The sequence below is a fragment of the Henckelia pumila genome, chromosome 1, assembly GCF_033568475.1.
Source record: "Henckelia pumila isolate YLH828 chromosome 1, ASM3356847v2, whole genome shotgun sequence".
Taxonomy (NCBI): Eukaryota; Viridiplantae; Streptophyta; class Magnoliopsida; order Lamiales; family Gesneriaceae; genus Henckelia; species Henckelia pumila.
This window is the reverse complement of record NC_133120.1, coordinates 70481974-70507783: the sequence shown is the minus strand read 5'-3', so window position 1 is coordinate 70507783 and position 25810 is coordinate 70481974. Positions and strand designations below refer to the sequence as shown.

The window sequence follows — 25810 nt, the reverse complement described above, 5'->3', positions numbered from 1 at the left end:
ATGCGTGATTATAGATCAATATTTTTGCATGTACATTACAATTGCATATGCATGCTAAGTCTTGTAATTATGGATAAAAGAAAATATTTTTACGAACGAGGTGAGTTGATTGTGACTACAGTAAAATTCATGTGTTTGGACGGGCTGAGAGACGTCTTAGTTTTCCTTACCGAAATTCATGTGTATGGACGGGTTAGGAGAAATCTTGACTTCCCATACCAACCATAGGGCAAGACGGGTTGGGTGTTATCCTGACTTTCTTGCGGCATAGTGCACTGCAGCCATGATCATGATCGAAACCCATAGAGTCACAATCCAAGGATCTAAGTTCTCAGTTTCAGTTCAAGTCATTTATGTACATATTCAGCACAGTATATTCAGTATCATATTTCATGTTTGACTTAGCCATGCATATGTTACATTCATATTCATGTCATTTACTCATAAATCATCTTTTTAAGTTAAGGGCACAAAAGTATATTTTACTACAAGTTATTTTCAATTTGCCTGTGCTTGTATTTATATAGTACTTGTTATCCCCACCATATTTTTGCTGAGTCTTTTAGACTCACTACACTTATTGTTTTCAGGTGAGTAGTTTTTCATAGAGACTGAGGGGCAGGACTATCGAGCGGAATGCAATGCAGGCGCGGCACATCCCTCCGACCTATGCCAGTCTTCCGCAATAGTAGTTCAAGTTTTAATGCTTTAAAGACTCTTAGCTTATTAATTGGACCAATGTAATGAAAAGACTCATATATTTATTTGTGGGCATGTAAATATCAGATTATTACGATTTATGGATGTTTGAATGTCGTAGATCTTTCTTGGGTTCTCGTTCTTTCTTTTCTCAATCTAGTTTATTTAGTATCGTCGGTTTTATTATTTTTAAAATTGTTGTCTGCGTCAGGTGGGTTGTGATTTAGGCCCCATTTGGTTTTAAAAGCCAGGCCAAAAAAACACTTTTTTAAGTGCTTTTCATTTACTAAAGTGTTTGGTTGACCAGAAAAGTGCTTAAATAAGCACTTTTTAAAGTCAAAATTAGAGCTTTTTCAAAAGCCAAAAATTATAGCTTAAAAAAGTGTTTTTTTTAAAAAATGTCTACCAAATCCAAACGGGGCCTTAAATAGATAGGTCATGCTGAATTTTTTTTTGAAAATCCGCATTTTATTTAATTATTATTTAAAGTAGAGGTTATAGTCGTTTCAATTCGGGTCCCGACACTTCTCGGGTGTGGGATCGGAAGAAAAAAAAATCTCAATTTTTATCGGAACAGAAATCGGTTAAGGGAAAAACGGGACGGGTAACGATCCGATTCCATGCCCTACATAAATGTGCTAATTTAAGCTTGAGATTGTAAGTGGAAAGGTAAATAGGCTGAATGCCGTGATGGAGAAATAGCAGCCCAAATAAACGAAGCCCATCAATCCACGTCTCGAGAAACCCTAATCCCCAATTTCAACTATTTAAGCCCCCTTCCACTCTCCATCTCCATATCTCCGCAGCTGTCTATATTTTTCCGCAACAATTTATTTTTATAATTAATCCATGGGCGATATCGAGATGAAAATGGGGGATTTGCCTCGCCTCTCAATAGGAATCCTTTTCCGATTTGGGGATTAGGGTTTTTCATCTATAGTTGAGGCAAAATGCTTACGCAGGGCAGTTGAGTCGCTTCGCCCCAGATACGAAACCAGGCGCAGTGAATTAAACACCTGCTAAATCATTTTTTGTTTGATCATTCGAAATTATTGGGGGGTTTTGTTTTTCCGATGATGGCATGAAAATCTTTGAGACCTGATTGTCTAATTTGATGACAAATTCAAGCAATTACTTCTGAGGATTCAACACCCCTCCTTTTTATTTTATTCTAATATTTGTTTTTAATTGTGATTGAAGAAATGATGATCGCACTGGGCTCTGAGTTTATATTGATGGACATTGCAGCCTAGAAAGCTATATCTGATCTATCTTCTTTCTATACTACTTTTATGTAATTTATACCCAATTTGAATTATAATTTCTCCGTGCCGGCTACCACACACCGTGGTTGATAAACTATCCCTGCAATTAATTATCAAAAACTAAAGCACCTGTATTTTTTTTTCCAATGTACGCCATTGTTTATTTACAAGAAATATTGGAACAAAAATGTAAAGCTCAGGAAAACAAAATGAGATTCAAACCTTTAGCAATTTAGAAGTCGAAGAAGGACTTTGTCAAAAATAGACATGAAATTTTAAAATCTGGCGTAAAAGAATAAAATTAAGAGGGAAAGAATGAAAAGATGGGAGAAGATGAGAGTGCAGAGAAGGAATTGATGGGAGCATCGGAGAGAGGATGTAAAATTTGGGTTAAATTATAATCTAAGGAAACGTAAATTAAGAATCAGTATCAGTGTCAACAATTTTTGTTTGAACTTTTCGATCTCATTTTTTTTTTCATGGATAAAAAACGGTACAAAAAATTAAATACACGATACTAATATATAATATTTGAATACTAATAGTTTCAGATCTAGTACAAAAATCAAGATTTTGAGTATAACATTTGAATTATTTTATTACTACCAAAACTTATTATATATACATGTTTATGTACAAAATATTTATATTAAAATATTTGTTCATCATTTTTTTACATATATTAGTATTTTGAAAATCACAAAAATCAACAATTTTTTTGTATTAATTTAAGATATTTGAGTACAAAAACATTTAATTTACGTATTGATTTATATATTTTTGGCATTAATTATTTCAAATTGAGTATAAAATCATGACACAGGGATTGATTTGTGGGTTCAGGGAGTAGAAACAAACTTTTAATGGATCAGTGAGTACAAAAAAAAAAACCTGACAGAGACTGGATCATAAAAAATCATGTGATGGGGTTTTTTTTTAACAATTAACCGAAAAATAATGAGTGAAGAAATATTTCCGGAAAAAACATAAAAGAATAATTGGTTTTTATTTTGAAAAGTAAATATATACGTGGTTATAATAATGATTATAATAATAATAATAATAATCTATTTTTCAAAAGAAATAGAAAAAAGAATGATAGAAATAGGGGTATTTTAGTCATTATATTAAAACACAAAATTAGTCCATGATTCCGAAATCACATCAAACACCAATAATGTAATTTATTATTTTAATTTTTTTTATCCTTTTCATTTTCTAATCAAGCGTCGCCCTAATATTACCTTTACTAAAAGTGACATGAATTTAAAAAAAAATTAGAGATTTTTAATTTTGATTCTTTTACGAGTTCTTTCTCTCTGTATTTTAAAACTCAATACTCATCTTCTCAAATGAGTTTTTTAAACCTTTCATCTCTTCTCCTTAACTTCTTACATGTAATTTTCGTTCTCCAAAGATCACAAACAAACCCAAAGTTTGTTAACCAGATAAAAAATTGAATGTTTATTCTCTATACGATGATTTTTATTTTTATTTTATTTTTGTCCTTGACGTTACTCGTTTTTTACACTTAAATATTGTATCATTGTATATTTTCTAAGTTTATTTATGTCAATTACATGAAAAACTGAATATATATCTCGATAGTATTGAATTTTAATTTTAATATTTTGATAATTTACTTAAAATCATAGTCAGTAAATTTTTTTATTTTATGTATAAAAAAGTAGTATTATCTTTCATGTTAGAATATATTTGAAAATATAATGACTATTCTTTACAACTTCTTTGGTAAAATGCTAATGATTTGTGATAAAAAAAATATTACTTATTAATCAATGTTTAATTTGTGCTGTTATGTATTAAATCATATATATTAATCTAATTTGGTATTTCTTAAATAAAATATCTTTTGTTTTCAGCCAACATGTTAATGATTTTATTGAAATTTATGATATGTTTGCTTAATTCATAGCAAATACTTTTCTACTGATTTTATTTTTTTAAATATATCTTTATTATCATATTTAATATAAACATATTAGAATTGGTGGATATGTCATTTTCGTCGATATATTATAATTCTTACATTTTTATATTTGTTTGTAAATATTTGACCATCGACATCTTCAATATCGTTCCAAGTTATAAATCTATAGAATTTCATAAAAAAATTAAAACGTCTGTAAAAATCTTCCAAAAAATCTGCCAAAAAGTTTGCAGGAATCTATAGAATTATTTTTATAATTCTGTAACATTCTATAAAAATCAATAAAAATTTATCAACTCTACAAAAGTTTATCATTTTAAAAAATCACTGAAAATCATTAAAACTCTGAATTGAATACACCTCTGTAAGTTTATACAAAAAATTCTACCAAAAAATATTATTGTTCATGGTATACTTATTTTTGCTTTTAAATGAGCAAGTAGTGACATGTTGGGCATTGAATGTGAACATGGAACATGTAAGCTCAATCAACAAATCATGAATCATATGTAGCTACCTAAAAGTTTACTAAAACATTAATTACTAAATCATCACAATTTTATGGGATCGTTTTCATCATGAGATCTCCATTTCTCATACATGTTAAAAAGTTGAAATTAATATGCGATTTCTTTAAAGGACACAGTTAAATGGCTAGAATCTGGCCAGTTAGAATGAAGTTTTTGGTAATTTTGAGACTCATTATTAAGGGTGTCAATGTAATATCACATTTTATGTGACAATTATAACCTTTTTACCTATTATTATATTTAAATTTAAAATTGATCTCTCATCACACTAATCGATTGCATTTTCAAGAAAGCAATTGAAAAGACATCCAGTTATTTCTTACACTTTGTCCTACATATTTAAATTTAATAAATAAATATTTTATATTATCTATTACTCAAAATAACCACTAATATCTCTTTCACTTCTTGTTTTTATTATAATCCAAGAGTATCTAGTATTTATGAAATATTGATATATAATAAAAATTATTGATTTAAATAAATTTATTTTATTTAAAAAATATAGCACTATAAATATATATTAAAAATATATTTGTACGTACAAATATTCATATTTTTCATTAAAAAAATGTAACTGAATATTGATTAAAATTTAAGATAGTAAATTTTTTAGCTAAACTAGTTCGACTTCAACTTGAAAAAATATTATAAAAAAATAAATTATTATAAGAAATATTTAATTATGGATATCAATATTTCTATTTCTAAATATAAAAATTTAAAAAAAAATCTTCTTCCATCAAATCAGCATTTGTGCAAGTATTAAAATATCATATTAAATTATTAAAAAAAACTAAACACTATATTATTTTATTCGTTTTAGAAAAAAAAGATAAAAACTTTCTATCTGAAGCAAAAAAATCAAGTGCATTAATTTTTGTCAGTATTTGTTATTAAAGCATATAATTTTATTAATCCATTTTGCTCCTACATGTGACTCAATTAATCATTTTTTATCAATTTATTTTTAAAATAATTCACTCGTATATAATGTTAGGTGATATTAAATAGATCACTAATATTAGTTATTCAATTAATCACGATGTATACATTAACTCGAGATAATTTATATCACTTGTATACTTATAATATTACTAGTACATATAACTTATGATGTACGTTGACATCAGTTACTGATGTTCGTTAACACAAATCAATATTTAATATGGTGTTGTTTTGTTTTGTTTTTTTCAATATTTTAAATATAATTTACTGACATTAATTGTTGGTATACGTTGACGAATCGATTTATTGAGATTATTTTTTATAAGTTAACTAAATGAGTTAGAAAAAAATTGTATTAATTGTTGGTTGAGAAAAATTGGATTAGATTGATTAAAAAAGAAATAAAAAAGAAAAAAAATTGTGCTTATTAAACTATTTAGGATGCATATGGAATAATGATTGATAAATAATATTATGTTTATTTTGATGAATTAAATTATAGATAAAGTTATAAATACCGATTTTACTTTTTTTTATTAATTATAATTAATATCTATATTTAATAAAGAAATGCTATTATATGGATAAATAATAGTAAGTAAACATTTGATTGTATTTGATTAATGTTGGATTATTAAACCAATATGACTCAATCTCGTCCAGTAAACAAGGTTTAAAAAAGTATTTAAGTTGTTCAGAGTTTACTAGCTATAATAATTTTATTATTCTAGTATGGATTATATAAATTTGTTAAAAGTTATAGGCTTTTTAAATTCTTGTCAGATAATTCAAATGTGATTTACTTTAATTTTTTATACTTATATATTTTTAAAGTGGCTATTATGTTTTTTCTTTTACTTCCCCTCAATTTTTTATTATACTAACTTGAGTGTTATTTTTTATCACGTAATTTTCTAATGGTTAAATTTTTCATTACTTTTCTAATATTTAATCCTAATATTAATTGAAAATTAATTTTACAGACATAAAAAATGTTCAATATATTGGACATCTAATCTTAATTTATATTTAAGCTTTTATAATTTATTTATTTTGTTGTGAGTCGTGATTATTTTAAAAACTATTGTTTTATTACAATAAAAAATTAAATTAAACGCGCCAAAAATATCGTGCATTAGTTATTTAATTTTCATTGTTATATTTGCTATTTTTTGAGATCACTAAACTATTTAATTATGAAACCAAAGTTAAAAATAAAACTGTTAATTAGTTGAACTTATTGATTTGTTAACAATAGTATTATTCCTCCAATAATATTATATTAATCTCAATAATTCTATTGTATAATTAAATAACAAAATCATTATTGAAATAAGTTATCCAATAATTTATTCGTTTTTTCAGAATAATTAAAAATTAAACATGAATTTTTTTATTTATATATATTATTTACAATGATAAGGATATTTTGTCTTTGAATGACTAAATAATATGCAAAATGGCCGTCGTAAAAAATTTCAACTAATACCACGTGACTCTGATAATTTCTTATAACAGTACATGCAGTGAGTGTTAGAGAATTCTGACAAGTGACATATAACATTACTTGTCCATTTGTCTTATTCTTAAAACATTTTCTGACCTTTTAAGTGTAGCTGAATATAGATCTATGATAGTTAAAAAATAATATCAGAATTAACTTTGAGTTTTACTAATGCATTCAGTGAGACATTTTTTAATTTATCATAACATTCCTTAGTCATTAGTATATTATAATAATTTTTAATATATACAATTGAAAATTTATTATAATATTTTTTAATATATATAATTTATAATGGTAAGTTACCAAATAATTGTGTTTCTTATTTTTAATATATAATCAATTTTTGATTACATTATTTATAATAAATTAATAAATAATATATTTGTTAGTTCTATAATTTGTGCGAATAAGCATTTATAAAAATTGAATAATAAATAGTATATAAGGAAACAAAAAAAGAAATAAGAGAAAATAAGGAAACAAAATGAAATAAATAAACAAAAAGTAGAACAAGAGTTTTTTTTCTCTAAAAAAATGAAAATGATGGGTATATAAAAAAATGTAGAGTCCCGGGGAGTTGGAAAAGGAAAACAAAAAAATAAATAATAAAAAATGACACATGTCATTTGAAGGAAGAAGATTAAGCTCCCAATAATTAGGGTCTAATTAGTCATTTTTTACATATACATATCATTAATTATCTTCAACTAATTTTGTGGGTGGCTAGATTCTAGCCATTTAGATTTATCCTTCTTTAAAAATATAATTTATAATTTAATCAATTTTCACATTCAACTCTATTCCTATGACAATAATATAATGTTCCCCTCTTTGGAAGGGATCTTGACAGCGAAAGTTTGGGTTAATTAGCATGAGATTCCGTTGCAAAACAAGTGTACTTGTTGGAAACACATTAATTTGAGTTTTTTTTTTATAAAAATAATTCATCAAATTTATTGTAGTGACTCGTCTCATATCACCTACTAATTAGGAACTTATACATGCAATTAATTTAAGAAGATAAATATAATCAGAGTAGTCTGTGAAAACTTAAAAAACAAATACTAACCCGACAAAATAAAACAGGATGTAACTGAAAACTCAAAGAAATAATTATACAACTCAATCAAAAACAATTAAATACCAGAAATAAACTAAAACTAAAACTAGGGATGACAACGGGGCGGGTCTGGGGCGGATTTGGCTAAACCTGGGACCCGTCCCGCCCCGGGAACCCGGCGGGTCCAATGCGGGTTAGACCCGTTGGACCCGCCATAAATTAAATAATTTTAAATTTATTAAAATAAAAAAATAAAAAGTTTAAAAATTAACAAATATCATTAAATTTAATTTTAAATATAGATTTATAGTATTTAAGACAAAAAAGAAATTATTCTCACAAGTTTAAATTTATTAAATTTTAATTAATTAATATTTATTAGCTAAAAAATATTATAATGATTTATTTTTATATTAAACATATCATAATAAAACAAATTAATTTCAATCCAATAATATTACACATTCAAATTATGAATAAAATATTAATTATTTTGTATAATAATATAATTATATATTATTAATATTACATATATATTTTATATTTATATATATACAAGAAAATTTTAAATATATATATATATAATACTTTGGCGGGGCGGGTCCGGGGCGGGTTTGGCCAAACCTGAGACCCGCCCCGTCGGGGCGGGTTTGATGCGGGGGCGGGTTTTAACCCGCCCCATTGCCATCCCTAACTAAAACCACGGGCAACCCCTGCTCTCAAACCCTGGTCATTTACCAAAGATGATCCAGCTATTGGTCAATCTGAAAACCTGTCTCGCCGAATGAGGTGTCCGAGATAAAATCATAGACATGAGCGCAAACGTCTAGTACGTAAATATGAGTATACAAACCTATATATGCATGCATATGACGTGCACTAGATATCTGGGTCAACAAAGAATATTATGCCTAGACTAGGTGTCAATGAGTGTACCAACACAGAAATAGTAAATACTCCTCTGGATCACTACCATACTCAAAACCAGACGTGGATCCAAATGTCCTTGAAACATCAAAGGCATGTCGACCCGTCAGCCATTGTGTACTTCTGGTGTTCAACAGTCCACACACAAATGGGCTGAGCGACCTATACAAATGATTATCTCGAAAGTATAACAATCTCAATATGGTATGCAAGTGTCACATACAATAACGCGAGCAGTATAAACATGCATCGCATAGAAAGTGTAATGCAACAGGTAATATGTAACACATAAATATGCATACTCAGCTAGCAATCTCAACCAGTACTTACGTACCTCAACAACTGGTCTAGATGTATATGCATTGACAGTCCATCATTACAAGTCAAGACAATACCATATCACTAATACTGATATAAAAGTTTTAAATAAGCTAATAGATACTCCCTAATACCACTAGGAATCTCGGATTCCATCAATCTCTTCAGTGCCGCTATTGGTGCGAGTTGTAAGGAGTCTTGGTCTCGAGTCAAGCTGGGGCCTCATTTCATTTACTACAAGGTACTATTCTTGGTCCGTCATCAGTCCGCTGATGACGAAGGCTCCAACCCCGGCACAGGTACTGTGAGTACCTTGGTTCTAATAATCTAATCGAAATAAATACATTCAAAAAAACATTCAAGAGCCAAGTCAAATCAATAATTTTTTTTAAAAAGCTATAGTGTTGCGCAATCACCTTGCGCTTATACGCAAGAGTTGCTCGCACTCTTGCGCAGAGGCGCAACATCTTGCATTTTTGCGCAAGAGTTCCAAAGACTCATGCCTGTTGCCTCGGAGGTTGATTCACATTCTGATTACCTCCCTGTCGATTCTGCTATTGTGGCTGAAAGGAGTGAACTACAGAAGCTTGTCTTTCAGGCTGAGCTGTCGGTCTAGAATAACTCCCACTTATTTGAGCTCGTTCAGAACCCCTATGAGAACACACCCTAGCAAAGTGTCCTGTCTGATGGCAAATATGACAACTTCCAAAAATTCCACGACAATGCTCACTGAGGTGACGACCTCCACACTTGCTGCAAGACATACCTGAAGATACCGAACTCTGTCCAGAACCAAACTATTTCGAATCACTTCGGTCGGAAATTATCTCCTTTGTTACTACCACTATATCTGGACGATTGCTGGAACGAAATTTGCTGATGAAATTTAGATTTAAATAGAATCCAAAAAATAATCGTACCTTGATTCTCTAAGGATTTCTTCGTCGAAATCCACCAACTTTTTGAAATACCCTAAAGTTAATGCACAACTAACCGGATTCTATGGTCGTCTGTGAAGTCAAGAGAATCAAACAACTGATCGATCTCATCTAACCAACTTTCACACCCAACAACATTTTCGGTACTCTTCAGAGTCGGTGGCTTGAAAGACTGAAACCTCATCAGCAAAGTTTCCATCAGTGTCGGAGTGACATCCATTTGATCAGTCGTAGTACTATCTTATTCACTCGGAGGGGTTGCGGCTGGTTGTTTCCTGTTCAAAACTCGTCGAGGAGACATATCTTATTCTCGATTCAAGAGGATTAGGACACAATATCTCATAATCTCAATCTCAACAATTCGGTGCCCATCAATATCTGTTCGACAACTTATTCAATCTCAAGAGTATTCAAATCCGGATCTCAAATATTTAATTCTTTACAATTTATATCAAATAATCATGCTTCAAAATTTAAATCACAAAATCATGTAATTCAAATAATTTTCAAATAATAAAACATGCTCTCATGAAATTCAATTAATCACTTAAAGAATTGAATCACATGCGAGAAAAATAAATCAAGCGGACTCGATATACCCCGCTCACTTCTAATTCAGTCCAAGAAACTTATCGCTTTGATACCACTTAATGTGAGGACCTCGTTTCTAATCATCTAATCGAAATAAATACATTCAAAAAAACATTCAAGAGCCAAGTCAAATCAATAATTTTTTTTAAAGCTACAATGATTGCGCAACTGCGCAATCACCTTGCGCTTCTACACAAGGGCTGCTCGCATTCTTGCGCAGAGGCTCATCATCTTGCGATTCTGCAAAAGCACAAAAGCTATGCACTTCTGCGCAAGGTTGCAAGGCACTCTTGCGCAGAGGCGCACAACCTTGCACTTCTGCGCAAGGGTGCTCTCGCACACTTGCGCAGAGGCACAGCCTGCTGCGCTTCTGAGCAGCTTTGCTACTGCTTTCTGCTGCAAGGAAAAGCTTCATGCTACAATTCTAAATCCCGAACTAAGAAAACTCGATACATAAATTAAACATGAAATTCTAAAACATGCCATACAAAGATTAGTCCTCAAAAGTTACTAAAACATTAATCTAGTTACAACACAAAGCATAAAGTAGCAACCGCTCAATTCTAAGTTCAAAGTTCAACAACTCTACTCCTTAACCGAAGTCCCACTTCTATGACTCAACCTCGAGCTATTCACGTCGCCTCTAACTTGATCTTGCCCAATGACCACTAAAATCAGTTTGATAAAAATCTACTGGCAAACATACCATGTCAAGTAATATTAAAGTGGACAAAGGTCCAGATGTCGAACTCACAGGGACTTTATATGTATGAGTACCAAAATATGATTATTCCTACTTAATCTAGACTAACCAACAAAAGTGATGAAATTTCAGATTTATAACTAAAAGAAATTAAATTGCAACTAAAGTTCAATTAAAAACGCAGCAGGAATTTTTGGATTAAATTCAAATATGAGAAAAGCTCGATCAAAGACACACGTAGGTACCGAACAAAACATGTAACAAGTAGCCGATTCAGGATTTAGATTTAATCTTAAATTATGGGAATCTCCTAACTTGTTCAAATGTCTATTTCTAGAACACTTAAACCTATTCAAATATTGATGGATTAATTTTTCGTAATTCTAATCAAATTCAAATGCATGAAGCACTGTGAGAATTCAGTTTTCACCTAAACTGCACACTGAAACCGAATTCTATTTCTAGTCGGTTTCACCATATGTTGATTATCAAAATGATCGAAATCAATCCCTCCTCTGTCGAATTGGAATCGATTAACATGCAAACAAACAATTGGCCAGATCATTCACAAGACAAATATAAATCTGACAATCAATAAAATAAAATCAAGTCTGAAAAATCCCAAATAAACATCCAAGTTTTCTACATAAATTTTTCTGGCCCAATATCGTGGCCTTGATCGAAAAGAAAGAACTACTCAAAGTCTAACATGATTCACAATCAAAGTTTTCAATCCAAAACATAAACTAAAAATCAAAAATAAAATAAAGAAGAAGAGTAGAATGAAAGATGATGTTCGTAGGCACCTCTTGCCTTCAAAATCTTCTGTCTAACCCTTAATCTGATGAATAAGTCGGTATTCAAGTGTCCAAGGATCCCCAAAAGATAGTATCCTTCCCGAGCAAGAATTTCCAAATTAAAACTGTAGTAACCCGCATTTCTAATTAGTGATTAATAAGTAATTAATCACGTGATCATGTTTATATTAAGTAAAAACATGATTAAGTAAGTTCCTATTGGGATAACGGACTTCAAAAATGGATTCAGAGCACTCGAATTAGTTGAATTGGTTCAGCAGGATCGGACGATCCGAAGAGGAAGTTCGGACGATCCGAAGTGGATCGGAAGCTCCGTACCAGATCAGAGGCTCCGATCAAGATCGGACGCTCCGTCGGCAAGATCGGAAGCTTCGATCTGGACCAGGGCACACGTCATCGCTTATGTCAGCAAGGTGATGTCATGGCTGACGTAATATTGAGCGATCGGACGCTCCGAAGGTGCGATCGGAGGTTCCGATCGAGTTCGGACGGTCCGAACCGGGTTCGGAGGCTCCGAACGTTGCCTATAAATAGAGGGTCCGAGAATTCATTTTCTCGCACCAATTTCCTCTCTTCTCTCTCAATTCCTAAGCCTTCCAACTCAGATCTGGGGAGATCTAGGCGTCCTACGGGGAATCCGGAAGTGTCTTAGTGATCTAGACGTCGTCGCGGAGCTACGACCTAGTTTTGAGACTATCGTCAGCAAAGGGCTAACGACGGACGCAGGTATAGATTTGGCATCCTAAAAATATTTAGGAGTATGCAATAGTTTAGTTAAGGCTTTTAGAGCTTTATTGTTGATTCATGGATATTTGCATTGTAGTAGCAGTAGACTGGACTTGTAGGCTTGAAATCTAGGTCAGTGGAGCTAGGTTTGACCAACGGTGTTAGAGGTACATAAGTACTGACCGAGATAGCCGGCATGATATAATTGCTTATATGTTGCATGAGTATGTGCTATATGTTTTATCATGTTTTAGCATATTTTACCGTCTTAGCACATAAATGATTTTACATGTGACTGCATCCGGAGAGATGCGAGTCATTGACGGTCTCCATAGGGAACGATGATCTCATTTTGGACTCGAGTCAGGTATGACAGTTTCCATATGGGACTTGTATCCTATTTTGGATTCGGGTCAGGATGGGGTTGGCTCAGCCCTGATATGGAATATACGAGTACCCCGCGGAGTAGCTCTCTAGCCGGTACTGTATATTCTCGGCGCCATTGACCGGCTAAATCGGTGTGATATAAATCTACTGGCAAGCGTACCAGGTCAAGTAATAGTAAAGTGGACAGAGAGTCCAAGTATCGATCCCACAGGGACTGCAGTCAATTCTCAAGAATTAATTATTTTACTTAATCTAGACAAAATAATAGAAGGATTTTGAATAAAATAAAATAAGAATATAAAATAAAAACTGATTAAGAAATAAGAATAAAAATAACTGAAGATAAAAATAATTAAGACAAAGACAACCAAGACACACGTAGGTACCGAACAAATCACGTAACATGTAGTCGATTCAGGACTCAGATTTAATCTTAATTCACGGGAATTCTCCTAATTTGTTCAAAGGTCTATTTCTAGAACAATCAAACCTATTCAAATATTGATGAACTAATCTTTCGTAATTCTAATCAAATTTGAATGCATTAAATATTTGTGAAAATTCAGTTTACACCCAAACCGCACACTGAAACCGAATTCTATTTCTAGTCGGTTTTACCATGTGTTAATTATCAGAGTGATCGAAATCAATACCTCCTCTGTCGACTTGAAATCGATTAACATGCAAGCAAACAGTTGATCAGACTATTCACAAGACAAATATAAATCTGACAATCAATAAAATAAAATCAACTCTGAAAAATCCCAAACAAACATCCAAGTTTTCTACATAAATTTGTTCGGCCCAATCACGCCGTCTTGGTTGAAAATAAACTACTCAATAATTAAAAACAATAATTCAAAAATAAAAATAAAAAGAAGAAAAGAAAGAAGAAATCTTCTCTCCCAAGCCTTGTAGCAGTAGCCGCCTCCTCTTCCGTTGTCTGCGCTCTGGAGCTTCCGAACCCCCAAAAAATATGTTATATCTTGTATATATATGGTCCGGAACGCCTACTAGTTAATTTCCTCTCAAAACAAGGATTTTTCGGAACACATATGACCCCCGAACACGCGCGCGCGCGCGCAGCACATAAAAACAGAGGCCTGTACATCGGACTCGCGCGCGCGCGAGCTTGATTCTCGCGCGCGCACAGTACAAAAAATCTGCGCCAAGCGATAATTTTCAAAAATTCATATATAGAGATCTAGCCGTCGGATTAAGCTGAAATTTGGGCAGCAGCTTCAAAACTTCTTTAAATTTAATATGAACGGTGGAGATTTGATTTAAATGTCTCTAAAATTAAATATGGTTTTTCGATCAAGGCTGCTCCGTAATTCACTCTTCAAAAATCCATTTTCCTACAAAATTAACCCAAGGAGTGAAATACACACACATGCACTAAAACACATAAAAACACATAAAAATAATATGAATGCACACAAAATAGACATAAAAATAACATGAAATAATGCATACAAAATGCACTTATCAATACCCCCATACTTAAACCTTGCTCGCCCTCGAGCAAGACATGCAAAAACAAAATGCAAACAAAAACATAAGTAAGGACGATTCATAAATGTGCAAAGCCTCTGAGAAGTTTAATTACAAAACAAAAAACACAGACATGCTCTCAACTTTTCATAATACACCTTCGGTTTAACGTGAACGTGTGTGTGTGAAATGTCATTCCAGTTTCATACAACCTAGACTGAATTCGTTTCAAAACTGCTTGGCGACCTATGACAAATCAGTGCAAGTTTCACTCTTCAAGTGCCCATTCCTTCCAACGACCTCTAGACTAAACCCACTTCCCTTGAGATAATGAATTACACACCTCCGGATTTTGCACCCGGTATTGCATTAGCCCCAATAATTACCCGCTGACTTAGCTATAACTGGCTAGGATACGAAAAATCATTCTATTTTTTCTTTCTAATCCCCTCGTCTATAGCCCGGATGGAGCATCAATCCCATTGAATCCGCATACTTAGCCTTAAATTTAATTTTTTTTTATTTTTTAGGATTTTAATTCTTTCAAGGCCCGGATGGAATTGTAAATTTTTTTTTCTAGGTGCGCCCAAGATCATAAGTGTAAACTAGAGCCTCATCAAAATTCATAGAACACAATCAAGATCCACAAACCACCTATTGCCGTGCAATGGTCAAACAGACAGAAACTTCATCAAATCTTTTGTTACAGTCCACTGGTCTAATATTAGTGCTTAAAAATATTCACGGTTCAACCTACAGTTTTTCATGTCCAGTCAAGAGCAAATTTTTTTCAAAAATCCATTTTTTTCAAATAAACTTCATCATCATTGGCTATTATGATTCATCCTACTCATAACAATGCAAACAACAACAAAAATAAACTGTATGCAAAGAAATACGAAACACGACAGATGCAACACAAACACGTAGACAATGCCATACTAGTCTACCCCCCCATACTTATCCAAAGCATTGTCCTCAATGCTTCAAAACAATGAACAGAATGCATAACAAACACACAAATGCAAAGACAAACAAAAACACAATGAGAACAAAAATAACACTCCCCTGGTTTTCGATGTATCCTCTTCCTTCTTGATAGTATCAGCTGGGACATCAACATCAGATTGTATATATCGGCAGGCACGACCAACTGAAATGGGAAAGAAGTAAAAATCAAACAAAAAAAAAAACAAAAACCAAAAATAAAATAAAAAGCAAAAAGAAAGAACACTGGGTTGCCTCCCAGTCAGCGCTAAATTTATAGTCTAATGCCCGACTATGCAGAAGCAACCATCAAAGAGCGGCTGCCGCCCATAGTAAGAATCAAACAACTCTACGTATGGGTCTTGATTTCCTTCACCCTCAAGCTTGGCGTGATATATACTTTGTAAGCTCATCGGTACAACAACACTTGTTCTGAAATTTTTCTTTTGGAAGGAGACTCCGAATCTAGGCTGAAGGTCATAGATGATGGAATACTTTGGAGTTGGCGTCAATGGCAAGAAAGTGTCTTCTAACGGTGTACATGGAACGACCACTGACGAGGTAAAATCTCTCTCCTTGAATGGTTCTTCCTCCTCCACTATCACGTTTGGCTCATCCTCACAAGAAGATTCTTCAAAAATGATTTCCTCATGCTCTGGCTCAGTTACTTCACTCAATTGGTAGATATCCAAAATTGGTTCTCTAATAAGCGCAATCTGTTCATCCAAAAGACTTATGCGGCTTTCTAAAAATTGATTTGTCTCTGTCTGTTGCCGCAAAAAATTCTCCAACTGATCCACATAATCTTCGAAATGCCCTATACACTCTTCTTCATGCTCTGGTGGTTGGTTCGCAAAATTTTTAGAGTTGATATCTGGAGGATATTGGTGAATCCAACCCTGCAGTGAAGGATCACAATGCCAATGGTAGTCAAAATCTGCCATATCGTTCAACAAGTGCATCGCACTGTCTTCATCTCTTCTAAACAATTGACTGCCAGTGGCCAGAGCTCCATAATCCACCCAACTTCTTGTAGTCTCATCCAAACCACCATAAAAAATTTGAGTGAGAGTGTAGGTCAAAAATTGATGGCATCGAAATCTGTTCGCCAAATCATTGAATCTTCCCCAAGCAACATAGAATGGCTCCAAGTATTGCTGGCCAAATCTTGTGAACACCTGATGATGATTCATCTTCAAGTACCTCACAAGCAAGAAACAATAAAATTAAAATTAAAATTTAACAAAAGCAGGAAAAAAAATGTCTAATCTCAAGCAAATAATCTATCCTAATATTAACTAAACAGTCCCCGGCAACGGCGCCAAAAACTTGACCGGCTAAATCGGTGTGATATAAATCTACTGGCAAGCGTACCAGGTCAAGTAATAGTAAAGTGGACAGAGAGTCCAAGTATCGATCCCACAGGGACTGCAGTCAATTCTCAAGAATTAATTATTTTACTTAATCTAGACAAAATAATAGAAGAATTTTGAATAAAATAAAATAAGAATATAAAATAAAAACTGATTAAGAAATAAGAATAAAAATAACTGAAGATAAAAATAATTAAGACAAAGACAACCAAGACACACGTAGGTACCGAACAAATCACGTAACATGTAGTCGATTCAGAACTCAGATTTAATCTTAATTCACGGGAATTCTCCTAATTTGATCAAAGGTCTATTTCTAGAACAATCAAACCTATTCAAATATTGATAAACTAATCTTTCGTAATTCTAATCAAATTTGAATGCATTAAATATTTGTGAAAATTCAGTTTACACTCAAACCGCACACTGAAACCGAATTCTATTTCTAGTCGGTTTTACCATGTGTTAATTATCAGAGTGATCGAAATCAATACCTCCTCTGTCGACTTGAAATCGATTAACATGCAAGCAAACAGTTGATCAGACTATTCACAAGACAAATATAAATCTGACAATCAATAAAATAAAATCAACTCTGAAAAATCCCAAAAAAACATCCAAGTTTTCTTCATAAATTTGTTCGGCCCAATCACGCCGTCTTGGTTGAAAATAAACTACTCAATAATTAAAAACAATAATTCAAAAATAAAAATAAAAGGAAGAAAAGAAAGAAGAAATCTTCTCTCCCAAGTCTTGTAGCAGTAGCCGCCTCCTCTTCCGTTGTCTGCGCTCTGGAGCTTCCGAACCCCCAAAAAATATGTTATATCTTGTATATAAATGGTCCGGAACGCCTACCAGTTAATTTCCTCTCAAAACAAGGATTTTTCGGAACACATATGACCCCCGAACACGCGCGCGCGTGCGGCATAGGCCTCGCGCGCGTGCAGCACATAAAAACAGAGGCCTGTACGTCGGACTCGCGCGCGCGCGAGCTTGATTCTCGCGCGCGCGCAGTACAAAAAATCTGCGCCGAGCGACAATTTTCAAAAATTCATATATCGAGATCTAGCCGTCGGATTAAGCTGAAATTTGGACAGCAGCTTCAAAACATCTTTAATTTAATCTGAACGATGGAGATTTGATTTAAATTTCTCTAAAATTAAATATGATTTTTCGATCAAGGCTGCTCCGTAATTGACTCTTCAAAAATCCATTTTCCTACAAAATTAACCCAAGGAGTGAAATACACACACATGCACTAAAACACATAAAAACACATAAAAATAATATGAATGCACACAAAATAGACATAAAAATAACATGAAATAATGCATACAAAATGCACTTATCATCCATGAGCAAGTGTTTTCACTTGAGTTTTAAATCATCTGTGTGCGCATATTTGTATTTACATCATTGCTTCGTATTGAGCGTTCTAGCTCACGCCCCTGTATTTGGGTATTGTGTACCTTGTGGCGGGGCAGTTTTGAGGCTGGACGGTCCAGACGGCTCTCAGCAGGATTGAGCTTTGGGGAGTACGAGGTTGTAGAGGGTAGGGATTTATTTACCCTGAACCTTTGATTTGGTTGTATAACAGTATTTACACACTTGCGGTAGCGTCGGTTGTATTCTGCCGATTGGATTTGTTGTATTTTAATTATCCGCTCTTTACGCTTAAAGCTTTTATTGCGTGCGCTTTTACTATAACTCTGATTAGATAGTGGATCCGGGTTGGGTCACTACATTTTTGGTATCAGAGCGACGCATTGCACTGGGAATATCTTAAAGCGGATTAAGTAATTATATGTTCTTATGTAACAGATGGCAGATTACGAAGAGAGCCACGGTAGCGTAGACGGCGGTCGTTGGGGCGACCCGGATGATCGTAGACGTCGGGGACAGCCCGAGGAGCGCAGGTGAGTAAGCATGCGCAGATTCAAGGAGGTTAGCCCGAAGCCTTTGACGGGTGGTGAATCAGCTGAAGAGGCGGAGGATTGACTTGAGAGGATGGAGCAGTGCTTCCAGGAGTTCCGTTGCACGGCTGAGGATAGGATGGAGATTCTTTCCTTTATGCTTGAGGGCAGAGCGAGGAAGTGATGGAGATCTACTTCCGCACCGTTCATAGCGGCTAAAGGAGCAGCTACGTGGGCAGAGTTCCGAGCTGCTTATCAAAGGTTGTATTTTCCTCCAGCTCTACGTCAGGCGAAAGCCAGTGAGTTGTTGAGTTTGCGACAGGGGACGATGGTGATCGAGGAGTACCAGCAGAAGTTCTTTAATCTGCTACCCTTTTGTCCTCATATTGATGATAGTTCTATGGCGAAGTTTGATCATTTCCTTCAGGGTTTGAATCCTGATATTCATCGGATGGTTGCTGTGGGCGGCGATGGGACTTACGAGGATTTGGTGGACCGTTGTCGCCAGGCCGAGGAGAGTATTCGGAGGAACAGGGGACTTTACTCTTCTTCTTCCAGGTCAGCGAGTGCTAGTGCTTTGGGCCCTAGAGGGCAGTCCTTCAAGAAGCCAGGAGGTACTTCTTCTTCTTCCTCTGGATCTGGGGGAGTGCATCGTTTTGGTGGACAGAGACCGAACCGATGTAGTCAGTGCCGACGCAGACATCCGCCAGGGCAGTGTGGTCGATCGACCAATGCATGTTTCCAGTGTGGCCAGAAGGGTCACATGAAGAGAGATTGTCCTATGCTGGTTGGAACAGCGAGTGGTTTCGCAGGTTCTCAGGCATCTGTTCAGCCACCTCAGTACCAGCAGCCACCTTTCCAGCAGCAGTATTCGCAGCAGCGCCATCAGCCGCAGCAGTCTCAGAGAAAGCCTACTCAGAATCCTTCTCGGGGTCATTCTTCTTTGAGGCCACGTACCCAGGGTCAGGTCTTTGCGCTTAACCAGGAGCAGGCAGAGGCTGACAGTGATCGGATGATTGCAGGTATCTGTAGTTTATGTGGTTTTCCTGCATATGTTTTAATTGATACCGGTGCATCGCATTCTTTTGTCTCAGCACGTTTTGCTAAGAAGTATAGACTGTCGTTTATTCCTTTAGACGTATTTCTAGTGGTTTCTACTCCCATGGGGAGCGAGGTTTTAGCCAAGCGTCTAGTTGTGGGTTGTGTTTTGGATTTCGAGGGTAATCAGCTTAGTGCTAACCTGATGATTCTAGCGATGGAGGATTTTGATTGCATCATTGGGATAGATCTATTGACTACCTACCGAGCGATAGTGGATTGCTATCAGAGGTTTGTTCAGTTTCGTTCAGAGGATGACGAGTCATGGTATTTCTATGGTGAGGGAGCGCGACCCTCGATGCCAGTGGTTTCAGTTCTGAAGGCCCGGCGTGCTTTAGAGTCTGGCGGGGAATACTACCTTATCTACGCCATTGATGCATCCTTAGGAGAACCAGATATCCGAGAGATACCAGTGGTTCGTGACTTTCCAGATGTGTTTCCGGAGGAGATTCCAGGCTTGCCACCAGTAAGGGAGATTGAGTTTGGCATTGAGTTAGTGCCAGGGACTGCACCGATTTCCAGAACTCCTTACCGATTAGCACCGTCAGAAATGAAAGAGCTGCAGAAGCAATTGCAAGATCTTCTTGATAAGGGTTATATTCGACCTAGTGTTTCGCCATGGGGAGCCCCAGTACTGTTTGTCAAGAAGAAGGATGGGTCGATGCGGTTGTGTATTGACTACCGTCAGTTGAATCAGGTGACAGTGAAGAATAAGTATCCTCTTCCGCGGATAGATGATCTCTTTGATAAGTTGCAGGGTACTTCTGTCTACTCGAAGATTGATCTTCGGTCTGGGTATCATCAGTTGCGAGTTCGACAAGAGGATGTTCCTAAGACAGCATTTCGTACGCGGTATGGACACTATGAGTTTCTAGTGATTCCGTTTGGTTTGACAAATGCTCCAGCTATTTTTATGGATCTGATGAACAGAGTTTTCCGCGACTTTCTGGATAAGTTCGTGGTGGTGTTCATCAATGACATTTTGGTGTATTCTCGCAGCATGGATGAGCATGCCTACCATCTCTATACTGTACTGCGGGTCTTGAGGGAGAGACATTTGTACGCAAATCTGAGTAAGTGTGACTTCTGGATTGACCGAGTTGTGTTCCTTGGTCATGTCATTTCTCAGGAGGGCGTATCTATTGATCCCAGCAAGACAGAGGCTATTTTGAATTGGTCACGTCCGACTACAGCTTCTGAGATTCGTAGTTTCCTTGGTTTAGCAGGATACTATCATCGTTTTGTGGAGAATTTCTCTCAGATAGCTAAGCCTTTGACTCAGTTGACAAAGAAAGACGTTTCTTTCGTTTGGTCTGATGCTTGTGAAGACAGTTTTCGTGAGTTGAGACGTCGTCTGACGACAGCTCCAGTTCTTGCTTTACCGTCTGGATCAGGTGGTTTTGTAGTCTTCACTGATGCTTCTCTCCAGGGTTTGGGGTACGTGTTGACTCAGAATAGCCACGTGATTGCTTATGCCTCCAGACAGCTGAAGACTCACGAGGAGAATTATCCCGTACATGATTTAGAGCTTGCAGCCATTGTCTTTGCTCTTAAGATATGTCGTCACTATTTGTACGGAGAACGATTTGAGATCTTCACCGATCATAAGAGTTTGAAATATCTGTTCACTTAGGCTGAGTTGAACATGCGACAGCGTCGTTGGATGGATCTGTTGAAGGATTACGATTGTGAGATCAAGTACCATCCAGGTTCTTCAAATCCTGTTGCTGATGCACTTAGTCGCAAAGTTTATGTGAGTTCCCTTCATACCAGTTCGTTTTCGAAGGCAGTGGATGAGTGTTGTTCTTTGGGATTCATGTTCCGTCATAAGAAAGAACAACAAAGGATTCGTGTCTCTTCTGTGTTTGAAGAGCCAGCACTATACAGACAAATCCGGGAAGCTCAGAATTCTGACCTGAAGACTCAGAAGTTAGCCCGTTTGGCTGAGAGTGTTAATACTTCTGGTTTTCATCTGCAAGGTGACGGTCTGTTGTGTCTTTCTGGTCGAGTTGTGGTACCCGAGAATTCTACTTTGAGGGATGAGATCTTATCACAATCTCACCGCAGTCGATTCTCTGTACATCCAGGTAGCATGAAGATGTATAAGGATCTTCGCACTCGATTTTGGTGGATAGGGATGAAGCGCAGTGTCTATCAGTTTGTGTCCCGATGCCTTGTGTGTCAACAAGTCAAGGCAGAGTTTAGACGACCCGGAGGGTTACTTCACAACTTAGAGATTCCTGAATGGAAGTGGGAGCATGTGACGATGGACTTTGTCACCCAATTGCCTATGTCTTCCAGGAATTATTATGCTATTTGGGTTGTCGTGGATCGGTTGTCAAAGTCAGCGCATTTTCTTTCCTATAACCGCGATTACACCTTTGATAGAATGGCGCAATTGTATGTGCGGGAGATTATTCGATTGCATGGGATTCCGTTGAGCATTCACAGTGATAGAGATCCGAGATTCACCTCGATATTTTGGGGTAGTTTCCAGCGAGCCCTTGGTACTACTTTGAGCTTGAGTACGGCTTATCATCCAGAGACGGACGGACAGTCGGAGCGTACTATTCGCACTTTAGAGGATATGCTTCGCGCGGCGGTGATGGATTTTGGTCCAACATGGCACGATCATTTACCCTTGGTGGAGTTTGCCTACAACAATAGTTTTCATCGCAGCATTGGCATGGCACCATTTGAGGCTCTTTATGGACGCCGTTGTCGTACACCTTTGTTTTGGGACGAGGTTGGCGAGCGTCAGGTTGAGGGTCCTTAGATGATTCAGAAGATGATTGATGCAGTAGAGTTGATCCGACGTAGGGTTAAGACAGCCCAGGATCGACAGGCTAGCTACGCGAACACCCACCGCAGGCCACTCCATTTTGAGGTAGGGGAGTATGTTTTCTTGCGTGTGTCACCTTTCCGGAAGGTGATGAGGTTTGGTCGCAAGGGTAAGCTGACACCTAGATTTATTGGTCCTTTCGAGATTCTCGAGAAGGTTGGGGATGTTGCTTATCGTCTGGCCTTGCCACCCGATCTTTCGGAGATCCACGATGTGTTCCACGTGTCCTTGTTGAGGCAGTATGTGGCAGACGAGTCGCATATTTTGCATCCGACCGAGGTAAAGGTAGATCGAGATCTATCGTATGTGGAGAAACCCCTGCGGATTCTTGACAGGAAGGACAAGGTACTTCGTAACAAGCACATACCATTAGTTTTGGTACAGTGGCAGCGCAGAGATACAGAGGAAGCAACTTGGGAGTTGGAGAGTCGGATGTTAGCCGAGCACCCCGAGTTATTTTGAGATTTTGTACTTCCGTGTATCGAGCTTATACTTGTTCAGTTGTAATAAAGAACATTTGGTTGGATATTTATGTTTTCCTCTAAGACTTAAATTTTGAGGACGAAATTTCTTAAGTGGGGGAGAATGTAGTAACCCGCATTTCTAATTAGTGATTAATAAGTAATTAATCACGTGATCATGTTTAGATTAAGTAAAAACATGATTAAGTAAGTTCCTATTGGGATAACGGACTTCAGAAATGGATTCAGAGCACTCGAATTAGTTGAATTGGTTCAGCAGGATCGGACGATCCGAAGAGGAAGTTCGGACGATCCGAAGTGGATCGGAAGCTCCGTACCAGGATCGGACGCTCCGTCGGCAAGATCGGAAGCTCCGATCTGGACCAGGGCACACGTCATCGCTTACGTCAGCAAGGTGATGTCATGGCTGACGTAATATTTAGCGATCGGATGCTCCGAAGGTGCGATCGGAGGTTCCAATCGAGTTCGGACGGTCCGAACCGGGTTCGGAGGCTCCGAACGTTGCCTATAAATAAAGGGTCCGGGAATTCATTTTCTTGCACCAATTTCCTCTCTTCTCTCTCAATTCCTAAGCTTTTCAACTCAGATCTAGGGAGATCTAGGCGTCCTAAGGGGAATCCGAAAGTGGCTTAGTGATCTAGATGTCGTCGTGGAGCAACGACCTAGTTTTGAGACTATCGTCAGCAAAGGGCTAACGACGGACGCAGGTATAGCTTTGGCATCCTAAAAATATTTAGGAGTATGCAATAGTTTAGTTAAGGCTTTTAGAGCTTTATTGTTGATGCATTGATATTTTCATTGTAGTAGCAGTAGACTGGACTTGTAGGCTTGAAATCTAGGTCAGTGGAGCTAGGTTTGACCAGCTGTGTTAGAGGTACGTAAGTACTGACCGAGATAGCCGGCATGATATAATTGCTTATATGTTGCATGAGTATGTGCTATATGTTTTATCATGTTTTAGCATGTTTTACCGTCTTAGCACATACATGATTTTACGTGTGACTGCATCCGGAGAGATGCGAGTCATTGACAGTCTCCATAGGGAACGATGATCTCATTTTGGACTCGAGTCAGGTATGACAGTTTTCATATGGGACTTGTATCTTATTTTGGATTCGGGTCAGGATGGGGTTGGCTCAGCCCTGATATGGAATATACGAGTACCCCGCGGAGTAGCTCTCTAGCCGATACTGTATATTCTCGGCGCCATGAGCAAGTGTTTTCACTTGAGTTTTAAATCATCTATGTGCGCATATTTGTATTTATATCATTGCTTCGTATTGAGCGTTCTAGCTCACGCCCCTGTATTTGGGTATTGTGTACCTTGTGGCGGGGCAGGTTTGAGGCTGGATGGTCCAAGCGGCTCTCAGCAGGATTGAGCTTTGGGGAGTACGAGGTTGTAGAGGGTAGGGATTTATTTACCCTGAACCTTCGATTTGGTTGTATAACAGTATTTATACACTTGCGGTAGCGTCGGTTGTATTCTGCCGATTGGATTTGTTGTATTTTAATTATCCGCTCTTTACGCTTTAAGCTTTTATTGCGTGCGCTTTTACTATAACTCTGATTAGATAGTGGATTCGGGTTGGGTCACTACAAAAACTCTGCACGTGCGGCTCGCTCGAGCGAACGTTGCTCTGTTCTGTTAATTTTCTTTTCCCATTTTTCTCGCTCGAGCGGCAACAAGGCACGCTCGAGCGAGCAACACTCTGTCTCGAGAATCTTCCTTCTCTCGCTCGAGAGGGCACAAAGTGCGCTCGAGCGAGTGTACTTCTGAAAATATTTCCTTTTCTCTCGGCCTCGCTCGAGCGAGCAGAACATGCACTCGAGCGAGTGTAAAACTGTCCAAAACTTCAGTTTTCCTTGAATTATCCTAGAAAATAAACCAGGGGAAGTATTATGTAGAAAATATGCATGAAATATGCTAAAACTAAATAAAACAACAACAAAAACATATGAATTCAAGACAAACAATAAAAAAAAAATATGCGTATAAAACACACTTTTCAACTCCCCCATACTTAAGCCTTGCTCGCACTCGAGCAAGACATACAAAAACAACATGCAACAACGACATAAGTAAGACTGAATCATGTACAAAATAGCCTCAGATAAGTTCCACTTCAACAACTAAAAACCACAAATACTTCTGATTGTCCATAATACACTGTCAGTTTAACGTAAACGTATGTGTGTGCCATGTCATTCCAGTTTCATGCAACTTCAAAAGAATCTGTCCTAAGAATGATTAGA

The 25810-nt window shown here is 36.3% G+C and overlaps 2 non-coding genes across 2 annotated transcripts; both read left to right on the top strand.

The window, feature by feature from the left end:
- The first annotated feature begins 1768 nt into the window (after window positions 1-1768).
- LOC140876535 (small nucleolar RNA R66) lies at window positions 1769-1844 on the top strand. The gene has a single exon (XR_012148840.1). It is a non-coding gene; the product is annotated as a small nucleolar RNA R66 (small nucleolar RNA).
- A 53-nt stretch (window positions 1845-1897) lies between these two features.
- LOC140876560 (small nucleolar RNA snoR118) lies at window positions 1898-1969 on the top strand. The gene has a single exon (XR_012148864.1). It is a non-coding gene; the product is annotated as a small nucleolar RNA snoR118 (small nucleolar RNA).
- Window positions 1970-25810: the final 23841 nt, after the last annotated feature.